The sequence below is a fragment of the Hippopotamus amphibius genome, chromosome 10, assembly GCF_030028045.1.
Source record: "Hippopotamus amphibius kiboko isolate mHipAmp2 chromosome 10, mHipAmp2.hap2, whole genome shotgun sequence".
Taxonomy (NCBI): Eukaryota; Metazoa; Chordata; class Mammalia; order Artiodactyla; family Hippopotamidae; genus Hippopotamus; species Hippopotamus amphibius.
This window is the reverse complement of record NC_080195.1, coordinates 21,006,574-21,012,573: the sequence shown is the minus strand read 5'-3', so window position 1 is coordinate 21,012,573 and position 6,000 is coordinate 21,006,574. Positions and strand designations below refer to the sequence as shown.

At 46.5% G+C, this 6,000-nt stretch overlaps 1 protein-coding gene across 2 annotated transcripts in view; it reads left to right on the top strand.

The window, feature by feature from the left end:
• The first annotated feature begins 3,832 nt into the window (after positions 1 to 3,832).
• TRMT9B (tRNA methyltransferase 9B (putative)) overlaps positions 3,833 to 6,000 on the top strand; it is a 55,034-nt gene continuing 52,866 nt past the window's right edge. For both annotated transcript variants that reach the window (XM_057697183.1, XM_057697182.1), the window contains exon 1: positions 3,833 to 3,850. The gene's annotated coding sequence lies outside the window, so the exon portion shown is untranslated. The remainder of the gene's footprint in view (positions 3,851 to 6,000) is intronic.

The following is a 6,000-nucleotide window of genomic DNA, read 5'->3' as shown; positions in this document are numbered from 1 at the left end:
TCTTGGGAAAAGATGTGATCGGGTCTGTATCGTCATCTACAATACAGCACACGCCTATGTGGCATTGTTCTCCAGATGCTGCCTTGAAGGTCACAGGGCAAACTAGACAGCTCCCTCAGGTGGGCACGAATCCTTGGCTGAGTTAGTCACGTGATGGAAAGTAAGGCAACCTACGTGTGAGAAACCACGGTGGCTGCCTTTCTCAAAAGGGGCAGGGCAGGTACTCCGAGAACCACAGCCTGCCATCTGCTCCTTAAGAAGCACCCACTAGACTCAGAGGTAACTCATACAGGAACTGAGTTAACGAAGCACTTGAATAATAGTAATAAAATAACATAGAGCATTATATAATGTAATTATTATATTATAATGTATTATATCAATATAGCACACTATTATAACATATAATATGTTGTTATAGCAATACATAATAGCAGTATATTTTTCAATAATATATTATTAGTTAATAATATATATTATAATATAAATAATAAAGGCACTTATTTAAAAATGAAGTTAAGTGTGAGTTTAGGAAGAAACAGGAGAACACTTGTTCAGTGTTCTTCAGTGGTCTAATTTCTGTTGAGACTATGGCCACCACAACTCATAATTCACTGTAAGAGAAAAAAACTATTATTTCTAGTATAGACTCCACATATTAACAACAATCTTATAGATGGTATCACTGGCATACTTGTACTGTTTCCTTTTTTTCCATACAAAATTCCCATTCTAACAAGTCGGGTTAAGAAATATTATAGGATTGGTTATGTCCACCTGAGACACAATAATTTTTCTCATGAAAAATGTCAAGCATCACAAATAAGGAAATAATAATATGATACCCCCCAGCATCAGGAACTGCCAATGTTTGACAGTCATATTTTATCTATGTCTTCCCGCCCCCCCAACCCTTTCGGTGAGAGATGAAAAGTGAAATTCTCATGTACCAAAAATACATATTTGTTAAGAGGTCCTGCTTCAAAGAGGGAGTGCTATGCTTCCGGCAGCGTACACATTTTCTCTATAGCATACTTTTCTTTCCAGTCCCTCAGCCATTACCCAAATTCTGTTGGTGGCCATGGAAATGCCTCTTATCATGGCCTCGAATAGAATAATCTATTTTTCTCTCTCCCTCCGAACATGGAAATGGTAACTCAAGTTCACAGACCTCTAGAGATTCCATAGATCTGCTTTAGCTAGTCTGTGAAATCCTAGAATATGTATGAAAATATTTTTACATTCTTTTTTTTTAATATAGGAAAGTTCCAAAGCTTCTATCAGAGTCTCACATGGACCTATTACCTACAAAAGGCTAAGAACTTCTGCCTCTGCCCTATCTTGAAAGCATAGCAAACATACTTTATTTCCATTCCTTAGCCAATTCTCCACATCAAAATCCTGCACCTGTCGCCACCTCCAGGATGCCTTCCCTGACCTCGTCACGTATAACTGATTCCCCTCATGTTTTCCAGCAGAATTCAAGCCAGGGCACTTTCACATTTATCACATTCTGTTGAGGTCCTATTCACTGGACACGTATTTATTAGGCACCTACTACGTGGCAGCCACTAGTACTATGGCAGTACTACATTTATGTAGGTGTGCTTTGTCTCCTATTGCGCTGTTAGAAGAGCACAAGGAACACCCCAGTATCCAGTATGTGGCCTGCATCCAAGGAAATAGTGTAGCTCTAACTCCGCTGAATGGAAACAAAAATGAGCAGTGGCACTGCTGTGGGCTGGTGTTCAGCTCAAGAAGAACACGTATCATCAGGCTCATGATTTTTTCCCTTTTAAATGCAAAAAGAAGACGTTTATATAAAAAGGAAATGTCAATTTTATAATCCTTGGGTATTAAGTCAGAGACGTCCAAGAAAAAGTTCTCTCCCCTACGCGGTATAGTGTGGCACTAGGAAACTGTTCCAGAATCACGAACTATATATGCTGATCTCCATCGCCCTCCTGGTAGCGCCTTAAATAACATCACCGGCGTCTATACGAGACATGTAGTTGGGTCCCCGGAAAAACTATGCCTGGAAATTCAACTCAGCCCACCCCCACCCCATGGAGTCAAGAGGGTCAAGCCCAACACAAAGAGAGCTTGTTTAGAACAGTTACTAAACATGTTAATTTTCCAATATTGGGTACGCACATTTTTTGAAGTCACAGGCCCCTGAGGATTACTGAGCTGTTTAATAATAAGAGATTGAAGAGACCCGTCTAAGGACCTGGCAGGGAGTAGTTAACCCTATTGTTGCAAAAGCAGAGGGTGGGGGAGGGGGACATCTGTGTCCCACTTTCCGCAGAAACTTCCAACCTTCTTCTGAGAGATGCTACTTTGATGGGTCTAGTTTTGCAAAACTCTTAGCTTACGCAGGCCGTGTGAGCGAAAAGATCTGGAGAGTCTGAGCAGTGGCACCTGGGACTTAACCCCTTTGATCTTCGGCTTTCCCGCACACCCAATGGGGACCTCTCCGTAGCAGAAGGTGGCTGTCAGGATCAAATGAGAAAAGACGCGCTAGAACGTCACGCTGTTGTCACCCAGGTGCAGCGTTGCTGCGCTCCAGGTGTGCTCGCCTCGGCGTCCTCTCCCACGTAGGACGGGCCACGCCGGGAGGCACCGACGAGAAGAGCGCGGGGAGGAGGCAGGAAGGTCACCCCGATCCCCAGGCCGGGCGCCGCGGCAGAGCCTCACTTTCCGGGCACGTTCGGGCGGGGCGTTCCCAGGGGACCGGGCAGGGAGGCTGCACTCCCCGGGCTCCGCTCGGCGCCCGCCGCTCCTGCGAGGCTGACCGCCCTCCCGGCCCGGAGGCGCCGCGGGCCTGGGTCCCCAGGCCGCCGGAGCCGGAGCGCCGCCCCGAGAGGTGAGGGCGGGTCGGGGAGGCGGGGACGGCGATGGGGGCGGGGAGCGATCGCCCGGAGGCCCCCGAGCCCCAGGAAGCCCGCACGGCGCCTGCGGAGCTGCGGCCCCCAGGCTCTGCCCGAGGCCTCCGGGGGCCGCGGGGCAACTTCTCTCTGGAAGCCCCGGGGGCGCGCGCGCGCGCGCTCCCCCGCGGACACGCGCGTCCCCGGCGCCCCGCTCCCCCGCGCGCGCCCTCCGTCTATTTTTTCCCTTGGCTTTCAGGCTCACACTCTAAAGTAGGTCACCGGGTGGAAGTTACACCCGGTACAGCCCCCGGCTTTGATGCAAAGGCAGCTTTTCCTCCCTGGCTTCGGGGGGATGCATTGCAACTATTCGGCTCCGTAGCGCTGCCGGCCCCCATACCTTGCAGCCAGAGCTGGCGACCGTGGCGTTGGCGATGGTCCGCAGAGGGGAGCGGCGGGAAGCCTCTTTTCCACCCTAGTTCGGCCGGCCCTGCGCCTGCCCTCGCCCCGCGGACCGGGAGGAGGGGGCGCGACAGGCCGCCCCCAGGATGCGGGGCGTCCGCGTCCCGGGTCTGACCGCATGGGTGAGTGCCTGTTCTTCCGCTGTCATTCCAGTCGCCGAGGGTGACCTGTTTACCTTGAAAACTTAGACGTGAGCCGAAGAGCCAAGCCTGGCGTGCAGTAAGGGATTGCGGGAATGTGCTTCAGATGATACACTGGATAAATCAGAACCCAGAGCTGCAGGGGACATGTTTAGTGTCTAAAGGCGAAAATGGATTTGTTTTCCCGGAGTACACGTGCATCTTTCCCTTTAGAAGCTGTCACTTGGGAATTGATTTTTAACTAGCAGGAGGCGATGAACTAAGATAACTTGAAGCCAGAAAGTTTGTCAGAATATTTTTTAGTTGATCTGGAAGAACTGATTGAAACAGCCCAAGCGGATGTCAAAAATACAGTTTAAGAAGGAATATCAAAACGGGATGGTAGGATTTGTACAATATTTGCTATCTGCGTCCTTATGTATTATCTGGGTTCTTTGTGATAAGTATTATAAGCATGCGATGCTTTAGGTAGAAAGGGGTAAGGTTGTGAACACCTCAGAGCAAAAGCTTTTTATGGGTTGGTCTGCATGCATTTAAATGTGCACGGAACATTTCCTGTCAGCGAAGAGCTGGAATGTGGCTATAGATTATTTGAGGTTAAGGTTATTAGCAATAATACAGGTAACAGTTGGCTTCTAACCCCTTGTTTCAGGGGCTGAAGTACTATTATTCACGTGACTCATTGGCTTGGCGAATCCTTGACTAATGAATGGTTAATCTGTTTTGAAGTTTAGGAAGGGAGAATTGTAAGTTTTTCTGTCCTTGATGCCCGGCCGAAAATGCAGCATAAAGGACTCTCCAGGGATGGTGAGGGATGCTCTAGAGTAGCTCAGAGGGGAAGATCATTTGAAGAGAATGAAAGCGACTCCCTGATGGCCACTGATTGCCCATAACTTCTTTTAAAGTGGACCTTGACAGGTTGGAAAGGATCTACCTCCTCACTAAGGAAACTGCTCCAGAGAACTGCTTTCTTAATGCATTTGGTCAGATTTGAGAAGGGAGCTCTCTATAGATGCTTCTCTTAATTCAAAAGAGATCTTTTTTTCTAGAAAGATTCAATTACTGTAATGATGTACTTTGGAAATAATTTGTCCTTTTGTGTGTGTCTCAGTATAGCAAAAGCACCAAGGTGGTTCAAAGGTTTTAGTAAAATTTTACTTACCGGAGGGATGGCAAATGGAAAATGCTATGTGTTCATGGTTAACTCTGCCTCAAAATGGAGGGGTGGCGTGGGGGGCCTTCCCAATACTTCTTAACTCTCTGTGTATATATCAGTATATCTTCTAAAGCCAAATCCTATTGGGGATTAAGAGGACCGTAAAGAAGGTACTAATACTTTCAGTATTTCTGACAGGTGGATACGTGAATATTTATATGCATTCCACTTGTAAAGAATTCATATACATCTTTAGAGAACTAGGGTCAGAAATCTGAGTCACATTACGATGAGAGCTCTATCACTGCTTTGAAGAAAGCACAAAGGGCCAGACAAGCTTGGCAACATACAGGATCTTAATGTTGAGAAAAAATGCAGCTAAATCCTGTGTTAACTGCATGTTGACGGTCCGATTCGTATTTTAAGTGGGAACTGAGTCAGCTCTCATTGTGATTTAACCCTTGGTATGACGCACTGCTGCGATTAGACTGTCAGCACTTGTCTGTGCAATCTGATGTTTTTACTCACAGATAAATTAGGAAGGGTTCTGAGGAGAGTGGCAGGAAAGGACTGAAGATACTGGTGATTTATTTAAGGACAGAAGAAGGAACTAAATATGGAGGCTGATTCTGGCATAGCTCGCTGGTCAGGCTGAAAGTATGGTGGTACTAAATGACCAGCTGAACGTCCCTCAGCCTGTGTGATTCTCTTCTCTTGATGTCATCAGACAGTACATAGGCTGGACCTCTAGCTAAGAGGTATCCAAAAGGAGTGACACCATTCACTTTGGGTACTCACTTCCCATTCAGAGAAACATCTAACCACTTGAAGTTTGAGCTCCATCACCTGGACTGAATCCCAGCTCTGAGCCATCTCCTCATCTGTGAAATGGAAATAATAATACTTCTAACTAAGGTGGTTGTCAGAAGCAAATGGAATAATTGGTGTAAAATGCACATTGTGAGCTGTCTTACAAGAAAGAGAAATACTATGACTTAAATATCATCTCCTAGGGGCTGTGGAAGGGTTGCTGTGTAACTGATGGTAGATTTGAACATCTGGGTGAGTGGCTCATTCCCCTGTCCTGGTATACTTAGCATACTCTCATAGAATACTGTACAGGGTACATTAGACTCCTAGCAACCAGTGGTTTTTGGGAGCTAGAGGCTCATACTGTCAAACTTGCATCTTCTCCCACATGCACAGGCCTTTGGCTTACCTAGGTGAAAGAAGTTACCTGTGGTGGTTTTTGGAGATAATGATGAGATAGTAGGGGGAGGAAGGAGATGACCCATTGAAATTCTAAAATCAAATTTAAACATTTAAATAATTAGTTTCTCTTAATGCCATTAGAAGTGTGGCCCTCATAAAATGA